General features: G+C 38.8%; 1 long non-coding RNA gene across 2 annotated transcripts in view; it reads right to left on the bottom strand.

The window, feature by feature from the left end:
- Nucleotides 1-417: 417 nt before the first annotated feature.
- The window catches only part of LOC135449635 (uncharacterized), an 87,085-nt gene continuing 72,134 nt past the window's right edge, over nucleotides 418-15,368 (bottom strand). Inside the window, exons 2-3 of one of the 2 annotated variants that reach the window (XR_010440794.1) lie at nucleotides 3,221-3,323; nucleotides 418-3,055 (exon numbers count right to left, since the gene is read on the bottom strand). This is a non-coding gene — a long non-coding RNA (uncharacterized LOC135449635). The remainder of the gene's footprint in view (nucleotides 3,056-3,220; nucleotides 3,324-15,368) is intronic. The other variant, XR_010440793.1, reaches the window with a different exon arrangement.

Below are 15,368 nucleotides of genomic sequence, written 5' to 3'. Positions count from 1 at the left end.
AGACTTGGATGATTACCTCCAGTTATTCCTTCCAATTGCAACTATTTTACGATTCTATGGTTATAATTTATAATCTTAAAAATTCACGAATCAAGATATTCTGTCTGCTGCAAAAAGAGAGAATGCTAGCAGATTTAAACAATTCAATGGTTTGGCCATTCCTTTTTAGGGCTCACAACAGTACTGTTGAGGGAATTCACCACAAATGGAAGGAGCAGATGCCTGGCAATCAGAAAAGTCAGTTAGTCATCTTGGTTTTATACTCAGTCCTTAAAGGTTCTCCAAATTTTCTGTCTTTTAAAAAACCAAAGCACCTCAGAAAAATACATTTTTATATGGATGGCTGGCAGAAGGGATGGCTCAGCTGAATTAAGATGAGAAGTCATGGGTTCCAGTGAAAACAAATCGAGCCCTTAATTGATGCAAACTTATTTGGGGATCACTAAATATGTAATGACCAGAATCAGATTATTTTGGACCCTGGCCATGTTGTTCCCTACTGTTGGTGCAGTCCTTTGAGCAGATTGCTGAATTACTGCTGCTCACAGCAAACATTGAAAAACAACTTCTCAACTTTACTGTTCATATGCTCAGGAATCTCACAACGTCCAGCACAGGGCAAGCAATGAGAACTAGTTATTTATCTGGGATTTTGATGAGGGGGAAATGCAGTGCTTCTTCTGTTTTTTTTTTCTGGATAAAACTTAAAAAGCAGAGCTTTTCCATTGTTGTTTGTTTTTCTCTTGGAGGAGTCATTAAAACTGATTGCTCTGGCTGATTTACAAGAACTCAGGTTAAAACAATAAAGAACTAAAATGCTTGCTGAGAGGATAATGCAATTTGCTTTTCTAGTTATGTCAGTGCAGGTGGGCACAGCTCTAAGTCTGAGCATTCCTATAGAAAATATCCTCAAAGCATCATGTTAATAGACAATAGAAAACAGTCAGAACATTTTTCACAGAAAGGATAATTCCTGGAGGCAGAATATTTTCTAGTGAAATGAAATAAATTAACTTCTTAAATTAACACTGTGTGCCTTATGCAGATATTACAGACTAACTAACCCTTTCACCTCCAGTTAAAAATAGTTTGCTGATTATAGGGAGAGCAAACTAGATTAACCCTCTATGCCATCCAGTAATTTTATTACTCAAAGGCCACAAAATATAAAGCAAAGAAAACCATATGATCTGAGATGAGAATTTCTATCCTAATTCTTCAACTTAATACAAATGTGCATAATGGCAATCCTTTTCAAACTGACAATGCTTTATTGTAAATCAAACCCACGCACATCTCTCCAACAAATACTCTAAAAAATCCCTTCTTACTTCAAAACAAATGATCCAGCAATCAGCAAGTGCCTGGTGGGAAGGTGGCAGAGAATACTTGACCTGCTTGACTAGAGCTGCATGGCATGTGACAAAATTTGTTATTACAGCTGTATTTTCCACACTGGAATATGAAAGTCACCCTGCTGTGGATGCTTCGTGTAGTCTTTCCCGTTTCTTTAGGCTCTTACTGCTAAATGCTAGGGAGGAGTAAGAAAGACTCAAATAGATCAGCTGGTGCATCCACCTGCCCCAAATCAACTAAAGCATTTCTGACAGATGGTTCTGTAACCACTCTAAAAACCTCCAGCTTCCCCAGCTTCTATATGCAATCTATTCTAGTCCTTAATTATCTTTGCCACTGGAGCATTCTTTCTACAAAGCTCCTCCTAAATCTGCTTTTGTTCCAGTTTAAGCATATTATATTTTTCCTCACAACTTGAAGAACAGTTTGTTCCTCTTCCTCTTTTCAGAAACTTTTAAAATATTTAAAGCTTTCTATATCTCTCAGATTTTTAGGCTAAATCCAGTTCCTTCCATTTTTCCTCACAGGCCAGTACATTATCAGGCAAATCTGGTAAGAGGACAAGACTGAGCATATGAGGCTGAATTTTCCACCACTACCTGAAATTTCAGTCTGAGGAAGCAGAGTTTAAAAAGAGTCAAGGCACTTTCCATACAGAAATTGAATTATGCTCACATCAGAAAGCTTCTTCTACTTTGGCACTTACAGGAGTCTTATCAAACAAAACAAAGCAGCTACCCTTCAGCAAAGTGGCACAGGCAGAGTTCAGAAAGGCTACAGGCAGCTTCAACAAACTATGAAACAAATTATGAAAGAGCATCAGGAGAAGTTTTTTCTCATTTCTTCTAATCAACCCAGAGATTCACATTTACATAGTAGCAAATTTTTCTATTTGGAGAGTTTCCTCTTACTGTATGGAAAATAATTGTCCAAGTCACCAGAGCTGCTGGGCTAACAATCTCAGCAATCACTGGGACCTAAATCTATAGCACTTTAGAGAACTACTGATTTTGAAAAAACAAAATCAAATGTATCCTATTTTCCCTATATTTCTCTCTATAAATTGACAATAGGATAATTTCTCTAACTTTTCTATATATTTATTCTAGAAGGGGAAGTTAGAAGATAATTTTTAATGAGTGTAAAACAGTGAGTATGTAGGAGAGCAGCTAAGCCTCATAAGAATCCTTCTGATAATAGAGCTAGCTTTCATTATATAGATGAGAAGTCAGCAAATAGCATTTTATATGCAGTCTTGGAGAAAAGAAATGCAGTGCACAGTCCAAAATACTAGAATTCTAGTATCAAAGGAAACATATTAATCCTTCCAGCCCCAGTCTGCTTATTCTGATTTTTAAATGCATGACTGAAAAAAATAGAGATTTGTGATAGTCAGTGAAATTAGTACAGAATAAGAAAATCCAGTTTTAAATCACAGGCCCCAAGTGATGTGCTGCTCTATCTTTGTTGCAACTACCCAGCTGGGGGTACCCTGGATTTCTTCTCTAGGTAGGGGAGAGGACTCTGAAGCAGAGAGGCAATAAAGAATTTCCCTACGGTCACCAAGAGGCAGGGACAGAGCCATGAGTTCCCAGCCTGTGTTCCTTTGACTGCTGCTATCAGGAGCATTGACATGGATGCATTTTGCTGCTGTGCCAGGTTGCACCACTCTGGGATCAGTACAGCCAGCCCAGGCTCTCTAAAGAGAGATAGCAGATTAATTTATGTCATCAGTATACGGCAAAGTGTAAATAAAGCAGCCGCAAAATAAATATGAAGCAAAACCTGAGATTCCACACTGGCCTTAAGCATCTTGCTTTATAACCAATGCTTAATTCAGTGTTGGGAGGTTGAGGGTAATTACCTCCAAGGCAGGGTGTCTGTCACAGTGAGTCCTTGCTCGACCCTTGATGGATGACATTGACAGCCAGTTGGCATTTCAGGACAGTCCATGCAGACCTTTCAGGCTGTACAAGAAGGGGGAAAAAAATTAAAAAAAGAAAATTACTATCACCAAAGACACAAAGCTCCTTCTGCCTTCAGCCTTATTCCATGAGCATCCCACCTTCACCTTCCACATTATTAACCATGTTTTCAACAATGGAATAAAAGTTAGCACAGAAGCCACTCATCTAAGGCAGATGGGAAATGTCAGGTTAAAATCATAGCTTGGAATGAGAAAATACAAAAGAATTCACAGACTATACAAGTTTTTGGTTTGATTTGTGAATAAAGTGTGGGTACCTATGGCAAACATTCATTCTCCAAATGGCTTTGGCTAGCATAACTCTAAATAAATACACAATCATGCTAGTTTTCTCTTAAAAGTGTGGTAGTTGCATTCACATTATAATTGCTAAGTGATATTTGTGTTCAAAACAGCACATTAATCATAAGAGACATGACCTTTAGAAAGATAACATTCTTGCTCTTTTTATTTTGTTTGGTTTTACCTTGGGACAAGATACTGCATAAGTTAAGGTAGGTCACACTTAATACAAATGGAAGAAAGGAGACAGTCATTTAAAACATGCCACCTCTGATTTTACCTAGGAAAAATTCAGTTATGTGGAATTGTTCCTATAAGGTTCAGCAGAGCACTGGAGATCTCTAGGCCAACTAGAACTTCATTCAGCTACTGCCATAAGAGACAATCAAAATGCCTCTATAAGTGTATTAGCAACAAAAAGGGGACTAAGGAGAATCTTCATCCTATGCTGGATTCCTGGGAAAACACAGTGGCAAAGGATGAGGGTGAGGCTGAGGTACCTGATGTCTTCTTTGCCTCAGTCCTTCAGAGTGAGGCCAGTTATTGCACAGCTTCCTGAACTGGGAGACAAAGACGGGCAGCAGAATGAAGGCCCCACAATCCAAGGGGAAATGGTCAGTGACCTGCCACAAGTGATGGCATGAGAGGAAATGGCCTCAGGCTGCACTAGAGGAAGCTTAGGTGGGATATTAGGAAAAATCTCTTTACCAAATGGGTCACCAAGCATTGAAACAGGCTGCCCAGGGAAGTAGAAGCTATTTAAAAGGTGTGTACACGTGGTGCTTAGGAACATGGTTTTATGGTTGTCAGAATACCTGGGATTAAAAAAATAAAATATAAAAATTAAAATCAGTAACTTTCAGAACAAGTTATTTTTTCCATGGTGTTTGAAGCTTTTTATCTGGACAAAAGAGGCAGCACTGTGAAGCTATAAAGATATCAAAGACGTCATTGTTCCAACATATGTACAGAAAGTTAGTTCTGTTTTACTCCCTTCAAGACTCTGTATTATACAGGTCATTTTAATGAAAGTCATAATGAAAAAGCCTGAAGAAAATATGCACTCTCTTACACTTGTGCACATGCATGAATATATCTATCATTCATAAAAACTTATGAGAAGAAGGATCAGAAAGGAAAAAAATTGAAGTTAATTCTTATCAACCATCCAAACTTTTTGGTGTGAAGGGGCTTAGATCAGTACCCTGCATTTGCAAATCCCATCCCCCATAATAAAATTATCTGATCTGTCAGAAACGAAATTGCATGTCATGAAAAACTGCACAACTCCATAAATAATTAGCATTTCCATTTTCCAAAGCAAATTGATAAAACTGGTATTTGGCTTAGGTTTTGCAGTTCAAGAAGCTCTGTTAGGCTTGTGTTGTTAATTCAATCTTCCACAGCTGGACTGGTAAAAGCAGAGATTTTTTAATTGATGCCTTTTGCCAGTATGAAGGGCAGGTTAGATTTAGAGGAGTTAAAGGAGGTTCAGAGTCCAAAAAACAAAAGCCTTTTAGGACACAACAAATAGTACAAGGATTTTAAAATTTACTTTTTAAAGAATCTATTCAAACTAGCAATTCTTCTGTTTAATTCACTGAGAGAAATCCAGTGGTTGTGTGGAATAAGCCATGAAACTTTCTGCCCATGTATTGCAGCAGTCTGAATCAGGTGTCATTTGCACCAAAGGCATTCTGCATTTTGTGATACTGATACAACCTTCCAGAGAAACCCCAAAGGAATACAAACCTCAGTGATCAATTGATTCTGAAAGCAGATTTTGTCCTTGCATTTGAAAGCTGTAATTCTATGATAGATACCCATTTGTGCATCTCAGTCACACATCAACCCAGCTTAAGGTCAGATATTTCTGAACAGCAGATATTCACTTCCTCAGGAATTAAAAATAGAAGCACACCTAAGCAGATGAAGATACTCATTTAGGCAGCACTCAGCAGATACCACTTTAGAATGCACGCAGGAATCAGAGAATGATTTTGGTTTGAAGGGACCTTAAAGATCATCCTGTTCCAACACCCCACCATGGCAGGGACACCTTTCCCTAACCAGGAATCTTAAGTGACTCCTCTGATTATTAAACTTTGAGATTCTGGCAAGAGAGCTGCTGCTGTGAGCTGAGCAAGGCTAGCTGCTTTCTAGAAACATGGCAGTTTGAAACAAGGCAATTGCCAATTTTGACCCATGCTTTGTTTCTGGAGAATGACATATAAATTAGGAATGGAACTGCTCAAAACCAAAACCATCCTTCAGGGAGTATCATACTCATTCATACAGAAGAAATGAGTCTTGGCTTATTTCAGTCTTGTTTGCCAGGAAAGCAATTCAAAAATCATCCAGATTAAACCTTTATCAATTTCAGCTGTCTACATTTCTATTAGTTCATCAAATCGTTTTGGGACATAGACTAATAAGAATGATATGACAGCTATAATTTGAGTTTGATTTTGTACAATTTGCAGGTGCTTCCACAGAATTCAAACACTGATTTGGACATTCAGAGAAATGGGGAAAAAAAAAAGACATCAAAAATAGATTAAAAAATAAACACCTAAAAATGTACACAAGGTAGTCACATAACTGGGTTTCCCTCTAAGAGACTAATTTAGGTTTAGAATCTAGATCTTTCACATGGCAGATGAACATGGCAAAACCAGGAAGTTTCCTCTCTGCTAGAAATTGAAAGAAGATTTTTATTATTGTTTTCATTAATAATCATGTATGACATTCTGTCAATAAACAAAAAAAGACACACATCTCTATTCCTATAGCTAATTATATCACTATGCTATAATTAATACACAGCATCAGACACAAGCTTAAATATTTCACACAGGGTGAAATTCTAACTTGATTTTTCTAATAGAATGTGCTAAAACCAAGCAGACCTCATCTACCTGAATGCAGAAGAGACAAGTGAACAGATCAGAAACAGCAGGTATGAGTGCCTGTACCACTAGGGGTTCTTCAGGAAGAGGTACTGTGGTATTTACAGGCCTGTGTAGGTTACACTGCTCTAAAATAGAAATGCTCACGCAAGTAGGAGAATTCATATCCTGAGAAAGGTGACACAGAAATGTCTGCCTGTGATTTATTGATTTGTAATGCCAAGTAAGGTCAGCTCAGCAGCAAACAGATATCCTATATTAACTATGCCTTTCTCTTGGGGATACACAAGGAAACTTCTGGTAAGTTTCAGATAGAAAGCATAACTTTTCAGGTTCACAGAGACTGTGAATGAATGAGGTCACTACAGAACTGTACTTGCACAATTAAAACCACATTTTCAAATGTTTCCAAGCCATAGAAATCCCCTGAATACGTATGAATCTGGGACAGTCCATATTGCCCTCATGGTAACTCGCACACCTGATTACCCCAGAAGAGTTTACAAATATGTCTCATCATTACATCCCTCTGTCAGTCTTAGGAAATGGCTTTTCAAACAAATACAGCAGGGAAAAAACCCACAAACCCAAACAGACAGGAAATACTGTGGCTATCTATACCTTTCTATAGTCTGTACCCCTATGTCTGCTGACAGCAGACAGACCAGATTCCTTTCAACACCTGAACCTTGCCTTCCTGTTGTTCGATCACCAGGAATGCTATGCAAGGCATCTGAAGGTTAGTTTGGAAGCTGGGCAAGAAGCCAAGAAAGTTGTGTGGCAACCACACCAAATCCCTCCCATTTCACAGCTCTTCTACCCTTCCAGAGACTTGGAAAGAGTTAAAAGAGCACGAGGAGTATGGAGTGAGGTTCAAGAGCAGTTCAGATGCAGCAGCAATGATCTACGTGCACCACGACACATAACTCATCCTTTGAGTGCTGTTACCCGTGTTCAAAAGGAGCAATGGAACAGCCCTGGTTCCAAACACTGAAAAGGAGCATAAAACCCAGTGTGCCATGTGAACCAAAGCACCATCAAGGGGATCAGCAGATCTAAATGAGATTTTAATGGTAATAAGTGCTGACTGACCTTGCCCATTAACTAACTCACATGTCTACAGCAGACACAGAAATATTCAAAATGCCCTAGCAATAGGTTAAGTGGACAAACTCATCCTTTAGAAAGAATTAACTCATCCTTTAAAAAAAATTAATAGTCCCCATTTATCAATGCAACTGTTTTCCTGAAAGACAATTTTCAACAATGTTCTTGAGGTATCTATCAGCTCAGATCTGAGCAATATCACTGAAAAATCTTTAATTACACTTATGTGGAAAAACCACCCCAAGCATGGGCCTTGAGTAGAACTGGACAGAATTACCATGCAACTGAGACAGCAAACCAGTGAAATCTGATGAGGTAACCTCATGCTGCTGTGCCTAAAACTTCTAGCCTGCAAAATGGGAGTATTCCTCCTTACTTCTGAGAATGAAGGGAGATACATTAGGCAATTCATTCCATATGCAGTAAGGCAAATAAAGCTTCTAGGTGTGTACACTTCCCCCTTTCCCTCAGTTGCTACAGGGTGTTCATCCATTTTTGTGCATCTCCATGACATCCGTGCCACACAAAATAGGGATGTGTAATACCTAATTCAAATAAGAGTTGGGCAGTCAATGCCTCCTTCCTGACTGGCACACCAGCAGCTTCCAGCCATATGTACAACAATTCAGTTCTGCCAACTTGACCCTTAGTAAACAATGATTTATGGTTTTCCACTCTATCCAGCTTTCACTTTTTAAAAATCAAAATACAAGATTCACAGTCTGACACATTCATTACCCTTTGAGGCTAATATTCCCTCAAAATACTGTCCTGTAAATGAGGAAAAGGATAAATGTGATACCTCCTGGATCTGCAGAGTGGGAAGGTTAGTTATAAACAGGCAAGAGTATACAAATGGAAAATGAAAGAGAAGTAAGCACTGCTTCTGAGGTGCATGCTCTGAAATAAACATTATCCATCCCAGGTATCTGTCGGATCTCAAAATCTCAGCCCTGAGATTCTGAGCCTCTGAGACCAGCTTAGGGGTCTCGGGAGTCCTGGAATGTTGCCAGAAGTGTCTGGTAGCTGGACTTTAACCCTGCACAGGAGACGACAAGGATGAGGGCTTCACCGGGTGAATGGTGAAGGGATTAGTTAATTAGAGAGTGAGACACAAGGTTTAGGATTTATGTACAGGGGGGTTTAGAGGAGTAAGATGGAGGAATTGGGGTGTGTCCTACCCTCCTTCTTCTTCCTCCTCTCCTCCATCTTCTTTGGCCACGGTGGCACCTTTCTATTGGTTATTACTGAGAGTACACCGAGTTATAACAATAGATGGTATTGGGGAAAAATGATAAATATTGTATACGTAGCAAAGGGTATAAAGATAGGTGCCTGCCCGGAGGGAGACACACAGTGTGCCCATGGCTGACTGCTGTGCGGATCTCTGTTGAGCTGAAAGAACATCTTTTAGATAAACAATTAATAAACATAAAACCAGAAAGAAGAACTGAAGCCTCTTCTCGTCTTTCGATACCCGGGCTGTCCCAAGGTCACCCAGAGCCTTTTCAGGCCCCTCAAACAGCCGAGATAATCCAGAGGTATCCAGATATGTCCTGATGATTCTGGCCTGAGGTTACAGTGAAAGAAAAAGGTTTCTCAGGCAGAGTATTTCCTTTGTGGACTTAGTGTGAGGGGTCCCATTCACGTGTACATTCCATAATTTTGGGTTTTTTGTGGCCATAATGGAGGACATATCTAAAATCTGCAAGGAATCTAAGGATCTCATGAACTTACAAAACTTTGAAATTCACGAGACCCTTTATTCTCTTGTAAGTAAACATAATTCCAGCCAGTTTAATTGTGCCAATGTGGACTTTGGCATGTCGGGTTGAAATTCTGGAAACCTCCTTTACGCATCCAGCCTGAGGGCATGTGGGTAATGCCAAAAGGACTTCTTTTGGATTGGCTTGTGGGCTTGGGAAAATGCCTCAAAAGAACTGGAAAAGAAAGCATTTGGATCCTGCATGAAGACTTGCAGTGGGAATTCAATTTAAGCATGTGCTCCTGGGCAAATAATTGCTAGTATTGCCATTCTGCATTTTTCCAATCCACTGCAAGAAAAAAAAATCTGAAGCTGTGTTTTTAATTGCACTACATAAAATACATGCATTATTACTTAATTTATTTAAATACAACTGTCAGCTCTCATGTTTCTGAGATCCTGCAACACACAAAAGAGTCTTTAACACAGTGAAATAAAGGTCAGCACTTTATTATATCACTTTGTCTTTGTACTGTTCTTTCATCCAAAATATCCCTTAAGGATGTTCTTTACTAATGTTTATCTGCTACACAGCCAATAATAAGAAAACTCTGTGTATATAACACCATTGTTTTCTGACCACTGCTTAGCTGCTAGTAGTAATCTAAAGTGAATGCAAAAATTCACCATTTTCAGCACAAAGCCAGGTTTTCAGATAGCACTAAGCACATGATTTAAGTAAGAGAGATGTACAAGACCAGAGATCACACAGAAACTAGAAATACCACAACTGGTACAACAGAACATTTGCTTGCTGGAAATACTTGGCTTCTGCACAGAATCACAGAAGAGAGCTGTGGAAATCGTCCAGGCCAACTTCCCTCCCTCAGAGCAAGGTCTTCCACTGCAGGCTGCTCAGGACTGAGTCTGCTCTGGTTCTGAATAACTCTGACAAGGGACACTCTACAACCTCCCTGGGCAACCTGTTCCAGTGCCTGACCATGCCTACAACAGGAAGTTATTTTAGTGTTAAATTTCCTGTGGTTAGCTATGTGCATTCTGAGTTCAGAACTGTGTCAGTGTGAGTCTTGTCATTTTATGTGGCAAAAAGTCTTTCAAGCCAGTTAAGACACAGGCAACATGTGCAACATAATGATAGAAGACAACCAGCACCTTGGGAGCAGCATCAGAGTAACTCTGCTGTTACTCTGGTGAGCGATTTTAGTGGGTTGACACAAGAACTGCAGAAGGTAAGCTGATTCGTTTTGCGGTGTGTTTGTGGCAGTTTTTTATTCAGAGGGATAAGAAGTTGCTGGCAGAAGCAAATTAGTTTTGATTGATGTCTACATTTGTCTAGTACATTAGAAAAGCCACAAGACCTTCAAACCATATTATAACTGCTCTCAGGCAGCTCTGTGGAGAGTTGTGCAATAACAGAAACAGCATGACTTAAATGCAGTAGAAAAGGGTTACATCATTTCATAAAGATGCTTCACTTAGGGTTGCTCATTTTATATTTTAAATCAATTGTACTTCATGCTGAAAAATACATCAGCACTTAACTGCTCTTTTAAAAAAGTTAATTTCTTGAGGGCAAGGAAAGACAAATAATTGACTTTAATAAAAAATAACCTTGAATCTGATCTGGAAAACAATTCCCTATGAAAAAATAATTGTGCTGATCCTACCAAACAATTGCACAGATGCTTCACCTCATTCATGGCAGGCTCCTAGAAAACAACCTCTTTGCTCATTATACAGAAACATTTCCAGGCAGTCTCAGTCCCCCCAGATTGCCACAATCCACTACCGCAGGGTGCCTGCACAGCCATAAGAATGGACTGAGTGTTTCTGTCATCCTTGGATGACATGGAGCCATCATTGAAACTTCAGTGTTTAAGTCTCATATATTTCTTCCCAGAACACCACAACCGAAAATATAAAATAATCTAGTGCCAAGACAGACTTCCCTGTTGATCTCAGAGACCTGTGCTATTTCAGCTCTTGTCCATCTTTGAAACATTAAACTCTGAAACATCTTTTTATGTTCTTGGAAAACACGTAGTATCAGGAATGTAACAAAAATTTAAGCAATTGATCATCATTCTGTTGTCATTAAGAATTTGATACAGAAGCCATAATTATTTTTCTTTGCTTAACACTTCTCTCATTTCTTCTGCTCTTCACTGAGTCTCTCAATGTTTTAAGCCATATCACCTCACCCTATTCTCCTTTGTCTGCTTCTCCTCCTTTCTTTTGCAAGACAGGTGTGTTTTAATAAATTTTTTAATTTCTATACATAATCTCATAACTGTGATCTTTCCCATAATAGTTTACTGGTCCTAAACTCCTTCCATTTGTGTGTTCATAGGTTTCTGATACAGCAATATCCTGGGAAAAATGCAATTTTCCAGACAGAGCCATACTGGAGCCAAGGCAACATAAATGATTAATTCCTGTTCCATAATGCATGTATCCACAGTACAACTCAAAATCCTTCTGACCATTTGTGCTGCTTTGTTTCAAATTTCAAAATCCCCTACCTTATCTATTAACTTTCTATCTGCACAACTGGTTTACAGATTTCTTGTGTCACTGTTGATTATTTGGATTATTTTTCCTAAAACTATTTTGTTTCATTTTTCTGAGTTGCATTCTAACCTTCCTATCACCTCTCTAACATCTTTAGCCTTATCTTCTAAAAATGAGCAGGAATCTTTCTGTAAACTCTTCAAGCACTGAGTCGGATTTAATCCCATTTGCACCCGTTCTGCATGCAGCCATGCATGATCAATACCAGCAGGCAATTGTATGATCACAAACCATATCTAGGGTGGACCTGTCATGTGGATAATTGATCTCCAGATCAATAGTTTTTGATCTCACACTGCTATCAGTAAACTTTTTTTGAATATGACTCCCACATAGTTACATTTTAAAATGTATATGTGCTACTTTACTGACATATTGTTTACATTATGAAAACATACATAAAAAAGGAAATGAAAATTGAATGGGCCAAAGGTGAAATAAGCACAACTAAAAAAATATTATACTGATGATTCCTAAAGTATTTTCTTCCACACCCCAATAGCTGGGAGTGCACTTTGGAGTGCACTGCTCAAGCCCTTGTCCAGGATACATTTCCATGTACATCTCTGAAGAAGTCAGAAAATGCCCAATATTCCCAGTTTAAACAATACTAAAAGTTTGTGACAAACTGAGGAAATAAAGGTCATTGCTCAATCTAGCCTCATTTACCTAGCAATACTTCAGGACTGTTATTTCTGCTTTTATCTTTAGAGTATTTGTCTTCTACAGCTCAAAAGAGGCCTTTGTAGTTCTTCATTTGAATGAATTAAATGAATTGGGATGCCAAACTTGACATTTTTCTTGTTCTTTTCAGCACATCAGAACCTTGATTATATGTAAATGAGTAAACCTGATATAGATGAAGATGAGTAATCATTTTTAATAGAATAAATGAGGTGGTGTGTTTAGGAAGTTTCTCTTTTAATTATGCTTCCCTTAAATAAGTCCACAATAATTCAAACTACAACATATGAGACACTTTGGTATATTTCATTTTTTTAATAGTAACTCCCATTTTGGAGAAGCTCCTTTCTCCTTTTTAAAAAGATTGGTTCTGAGGCTTTTTTGGTTGGGTCTTTTTGTTGTTTTTTTGTTTTTTTTTTTTTAAATCTGACATAGTCCAGAACAAAAACACCTCTCTGAAGCAAATATGATGAGCGCTGTATCCAAAAATATAAGGAACTGAGGTGGCAATAATTCCAGACTTTCTGCCAGCTTAGGCATTAATATTTTTACATTATAGACTGCATTTTTATTTTCAGTCAATGTTCATTTTGAATGAAATGCTGTTTGCAGATCACCACTGATATCACACCTGAACTTAAGAGCTAAGTCAGTTACACTTTTTACTTTATCCCTAGCACTCCCCAGCATTTTGTAAGAAATGCTCATTATAGTTACCAGACATAACTGGCATCCAAAAAGAGGACAGCTTCCCTGCTTAGTGTGTTTACTGAACACACTGCCATTCCACTTTGGTTTAACTACTGATTTTTTAGTGTTACAATTAATGTACAGCTCAATTCATATAGACCTAACTTCTCAGGGTGGGGAACAAACCATCAAGCCCATCAGCCCTAAACAAAAAACTTATTCTGGAAACTTGAACAAAAGACAAACACAGCCCAAATTGTAAAATAAAGAAAATCAGTAGTGTTTTCATTAAATCAGTACTAAGAGTATTTCTTCATGCATTTTATCATAAAGAAAATACCTGTCAGGCATCCACAAATCTTCCTTGCTTTTCAGTGCTAAAAGGAAAGGAAGCACAAAATATGTTTTTTTCATCTGCTCTTCATGTGACTTTTCTTCTTTTGATAGATCAAAAGCCTTAGTTGGATTGTTTGTTTTTCTGTTTTGCTGCCACTGCAAATGTCCTTCTGTGCTCTTGACAGCCTTCAATTCATTTCGCTGGGTTAGACAAATACTGCTCCTGAAGCTGCCTCATAAAGCTGTAGATTTTTGTGTGTGTCTCCCTGTATACACCTTTTATTGCCTGTTGTGCCTATCATACCTAAGGAACTCATTCCTGTATTCTCACCCAGGATAGAAATCTAGAGGAGACCACGAAATTACATTGGGACTATTACAGGTGGGACTACCAGGACAGGAGCCTTTATCCAAGAACGGAGGAGTAATTGAGATCAAGGCTTGACTGATATAAATCAACATGGGTAACAAAGCTGAAGTGTTGTCAAACTCAGTGACTTTTAACCCTTGGTTGAGACACTTAATCTCCAATATCAGCATGGAATCATGCAGCTACAATTAAATTCCTTTTCAGCTTGGACAAGGTTTGAATCCATTTGTCAGTGGGTGAAGTTGAATGTCTCTAAGTGGTCCTGGTAGTGGTGGTGAACAAACTTAAAAGCTTGTTCTAGTTTGAACATCAATGGAAGCAGGATACAGGCTACAAAATTTTTATAGGTGTTACCGCCCAAGTCAATGCAAGTCTGTTGACCTGGTAAATTCTCTGCTGAATTTGCAGGACCTGTAGCGTACAAGCTGACATAACCTGGTAGTTATTGAGAGACTACAAATACGGAGTGTCATATTTAGTGTGTGCAAGGTAAAGCATTAGCATAATATCATTCAGGTGATTCACACATAAAACAGGCTGGGTGTACAAAACAAGGTCACTGCTTTCCAGAAAAATCAATGGGAAATTTGCCACAGACTTCAGCAGAAGCAGGATTTCATCCAGAGCACGTAATTCCATGTCTATCAGTGTGTACACTCATAGCAGCTTTGACTGAGAAAGTTTGGAGCTGTGGCAGCATGCCAGGTGGGACTGCTCTGCTGCCTGCAATGGCATCAGCTGGCTACTTCACTAAACACATGTAAAATTCATTGGGTTTTTTTAACACACACCAGTTATGCGCCCTGCAAGTCACTTGTTTGCTCTTAGCTGGGGGCAGGCTTCCCCCATACCATTCGGAAGAACTACCCCAATTGAGAATAAAAGGTGTTGAACAGAGATCTAATAATGGTCACCATCTTATTGCAAAAGTTCCATACCTTCTTGGTGATTTCTCATGGGCATCTCCTCATAACACTGACACCTTCTGCACAGCACAGCCAACAAACTCCAGCTCTCTCCTCACCCAACTAACCCACCCTCTTATAGCACCCATCCTTATTAGACACAGGTGTGGCCTGTTAAGGGCAGGCCTGTTCCTAATCTTTGGTAATTACTGCAGGTGCAACTCCTCAGGGCTGAGATTGTGCAGAAGGCAATCTTCACTTCCTTTCATTCTATCCTCCCACAAATAATCCATAGCCAATTTCTCAGATACAGCTACACAGGAGGTCCCTGTGCTCAGGAATACACCTCATGCTCTGTAATAATGAACACAAACATGAAACTGGTGACAGAGAAATAGCACTGGCAAATCTAAAAACTAAACTGTCTAAATTAATGTATCAATCA

Source organism: Zonotrichia leucophrys, chromosome 6, assembly GCF_028769735.1.
Source record: "Zonotrichia leucophrys gambelii isolate GWCS_2022_RI chromosome 6, RI_Zleu_2.0, whole genome shotgun sequence".
Lineage (NCBI taxonomy): Eukaryota > Metazoa > Chordata > Aves > Passeriformes > Passerellidae > Zonotrichia > Zonotrichia leucophrys.
The sequence above is the reverse complement of the archived record's forward strand: the minus strand, read 5'-3'. Positions and strand labels throughout refer to the sequence as shown.